Source organism: Meriones unguiculatus, chromosome 5 (assembly GCF_030254825.1).
Source record: "Meriones unguiculatus strain TT.TT164.6M chromosome 5, Bangor_MerUng_6.1, whole genome shotgun sequence".
NCBI classification, from domain to species: Eukaryota; Metazoa; Chordata; class Mammalia; order Rodentia; family Muridae; genus Meriones; species Meriones unguiculatus.
The window spans coordinates 22651589-22655693 of NC_083353.1; the positions used below are offsets into that span (position 1 = coordinate 22651589).

The window sequence follows — 4105 nt, forward strand, 5'->3', positions numbered from 1 at the left end:
CTCCACAGTTACTCCCCATCCTCTCCTATGCATCACTTGCTCTTTAAATCTCCTCTGGACACTGGGGCATCTCCACCTTACAATCACTTTCCAGCTTCTCTCAGCCACTCACTTAGGAATAGGCCTTCTTAACCTGAGGATTTTGTCCTTCATGATTTCACATCCTGATGGGACTCTGTAAGACCACAACTCAGGACTAGGAAAACCATGTCTGGGATGCAGTATTCCCCAGAGTAATAGAAACTCTGCTGTTCCCTTGAGTCTTCTACACAGTAAGGGTCTCTAATGAGGAGAAAATAAACTTTATCACAGGAAAATTAAGTATTACTGCTAGTATAACAAAAGCTCAATGAAGGAGTCAGCAATAGAAAATTCTACAAGGTCTCATCATGAGGAACAGCATGAACCCTTACATTGGGGATGAATTCATTGGGACTTGGCCATGCCTGTTGACTTCATACTGGACTTATACATTTAGGAATACAATTACTCTCTGTGCCCTGTACTGTTTACTATTTTTTGTGAACTTGACACAGCTGGAAAGAAGAACTTAATTGAGGTATGGCTTCCAAGAGATTGCACATAGACAAATCATTTTTAATAAATGACTGTTATGGAAGGGTCAAGGACACCATAGGTGGGGCCATTCCTTGGTGATGAGCCTGGCAGTTGGAAGAAAGCAAGCCTGGCAAGCCATGGAGAGCAAGCCAGTAATAGTGTCTTTCTTTCATGCTTCCTACCTCTGCTCTATTGTGGAGTTTCTGCCCTAAATTCCCTTAATGAAGGGCTGTGATCAATACTTGTAAGCCAAATAAACGTTTTCCTCTCCAACTTGCATTTGGTCATGATCTTTATTACAGTGATAGAAAATAAACTAGGACACTATCCAAGGTAGAGGCACACATGTTATATACTCACTTATAAGTGGATATTAGACATATAATATAGGACAAACATTCCAAAATGTACAGTACTAAAGAAGCTAAACAGTAGGGGAGATCCTGGGGAAGAGGCTGAAACCTCATTCAGAAGGGTAAACAAGATAGACATCAGAAGTAGGAGAAGACAGGGAACAGGACAGGAGTCCTCCACAGGATTCACTAGAAGACTCTATCCAGCAGGGTATCAAAGGTCTTAGACTCTTTATTATAAGGTTCTGAAGCTTCTCTCAGCCTATGTGCTGACTACATATAGTGGTGGGAACACGACATGAACTTACACAGAATCAACTTATTTGCCACACCATAAAAGTCCTTAACCAGGAGCTACAGGTGGGATGCAAAGTGAATAAACTGTAATTAGTGAAAATACAAAGAAAAAAAGAAAGGAAAAAAGAAACATGTTTTGCAATGACTGTTCTCAGGAAAAAAAAATAAAATTAAATTAATTAAAAAAATTTTTTTACTGTCATCAAAACAAAACGACTGCCTACAGATTGGGAAAGAATCTTCACTAACCCTTTATCTGACAGAGGGCTAATAACCAGCATATATAAAGAACTAAAGAACCTGAAAAGCAACAAAGAAAGTAATCCACTTAAAAAATGGGGAACAGAGCTAAACAGAAAATTCTCTGGAGAAGAATACCGAATGGCAGAGAAGCATTTAAAGAAATGCTCAACCTCACTAGCCATTAGGGAAATGCAAATCAAAACAACCCTGAGATTTCACCTTACACCCATGAGAATGGCCAAGATCAAAAACTCAAGTGACAACACATGCTGGAGAGGTCATGGAGAAAGAGGAACCCTCCTCCACTGCTGGTGGGAATGTAAACTGGTACAACCACTCTGGAAATCAAGCCAGCACTTTCTCAGAAAACTAGGAATAGCGCTTCCTTAAGATCCAGCATACCACACTTAGGCATATTTCCAAAAGAGGCTCAAGTGCATAATAAGGACATTTGTTCAACCATGTTTGTAGCGCTTTATTTGTAATAGCCAGAAGCTGGAAACAACCCAGATGCCCCTCAAGTGAAGAATGGATGCAGAAATTGTAGTGCATCTACACAATGGAATATTACTCTACAATGAAAAATAAGGAAACCATGAAATTTGCAGGTAAATGGTGGGAATGCAGGTAAAAAAAATCACCCTGAGTGAGCTTTCCCAGAAGCAGAAAGACACAAAAGTATATACTCACTCATATAAACATATAATATAGGATAATCCTACTACAATCTGTACATCTAAAGAAAATAATCAAGAGGGAGGACCCTGACTAAAATGCTCAATCCCCTTCCTGAAAGGAAAAAAAGGATAGATATCAGAAGAAGAAGAAGAAAACAGGAAACAAGTTAGGAACCTGCCACAGAGGACCTCTAAAAGACTCTGCCCTGCACACTATCAATGTAGATGCTGAGACTTATGGCCAACTGTTGGGTAGGGTGCAAGGAATCTTATGAAAGAAGAGGGAAATAGTAAGATCTGGAGAGGACAGGAACTCCACAAGGAGGGCAACAGAACCAGAAAATTTGAACACAGATGTCTTTCCAGAGACTCATACTCCAAACAAGTACCATGCATGGAAATAACCTAGAACCCCTGAACAGATGTAGCCCATGGCAGTTCAGTATCCAAGTGGGTTCCATAGTAATGGGAAGAGGGACAGCCTCTGACATAAACTGATTGGCCTGCTCTTTGATCACCTCCCCCTGGGGGGAGAGCAACCTTATCAGGCCACAGAAGATGACAATGCAGCTACTCCTGATGAGATCTGATAGACTAAGATAAGAAGGAAGGAGAGGGGGACCTCCCCTATCAGTGGACTTGGGGAGGGACATGCATGAAGAAGGGGGAAGGAAGGTGAGATTAGGAGGGGAGGAGAGAGGGGTTTATGGGTGGATACAAAGTGAATAAAATGTAATTAATAAAAAAAATAAAAATAAAATAAATTAATTTTTAAGAAGTCTTTAACCTGCTGAGTGTTTGGTTACCTAGGAGAGCTGTGTGAGGTGCTGCTGTGTGGACACCCTAGCTCTCTCCTGTACATCCCACAGAAGGATCTTAAAAATTGTACAGAATTTAAACATGAGTGAAACTTCTGAAGTGATTCCAAACTTTGAAGAGATGTTTGCAAGCAGATTCAGACAGGATGACAAAGAGTACCAGGAATACTTGAAACATCCCCCTGAATCCCCTCCAGTGTTGACGAATGGAAAAGCAGAGCTAGTGGTCACCAAAGAAATAGAGGCAAGTGGCTGCAAGACAACAGATAGTTTAGAGGGAGGGCTAACAGATGAGGATGGCCAAGTGACAGTCAATGGAATCAGTGGCATGGATGATTATGCAGTAACAACTATACACAGCAGAGACCAGAGCCTTACTATTGACAACAGTAAGAACAGTATGGTCACACCAGCGGCCTCCACATGGTTACTACTGACAGATATTGGCAGTTTTTAAAGAGACCATTGATTTTGACAAAGTGCTAAACATTGGTCTTCTTTTGGTCATAGCTTTTCATTCTATTACCAAGAAAGAGTTGATTGTTTAGAACTTGAAATTTGAAATTCTTTTATTTTACTAGGGGTTTAATGATTGATAGGATTAAATCTACCAAGTGTGAATTATACTGATTGATATTATATTAAATGCAGTTTTCTTTTATGATTTAGTAGTGTTTGAGTTTGGTCTTTGGCCTCTAGGGTTATTGTATATCACAGAAATAAAAGTTTTTAACCTGAAAAAAAAAGTCCTTAGCCAACATTTCCTTATTCACAATATGAAACAATTATCTTCCAATATGTTAAATAGTATTCATCTGAGTTATCAATTTGTAGGTACCCCTTGAAGCTGTGCAACCAAAGCAACTTTCTTGGCAGCAAATTGAGCTTTGGGGGAGTTAAGGAATTTGCCTAATGTCACACACAATTCAAAAGATGCACAATCAAGATTTTAAACCAGTGCCTGAATTGTGGTTTTGTTCTTCATCCTCAGGTTCTGACATCTATAAAAACATGCTGGACAGAAAATGCTACTGAAAACATACCTATCATTAGGTTTCTGGGTGTGAATAAGGACATTAGCATGTGGGTGGGATGCACAGGAGTCCATTCCACTATAAAAATTTCAGAACACACAAGCCTACAGTATGATCTTGACTGT

At 39.8% G+C, this 4105-nt stretch overlaps 1 pseudogene; it reads left to right on the forward strand.

Annotated features, from left to right (window-relative positions):
- The first annotated feature begins 3028 nt into the window (after nt 1-3028).
- Nucleotides 3029-3330, forward strand: LOC110543573 (RNA guanine-N7 methyltransferase activating subunit-like; annotated as a pseudogene).
- The last annotated feature ends 775 nt before the right edge of the window (nt 3331-4105 follow it).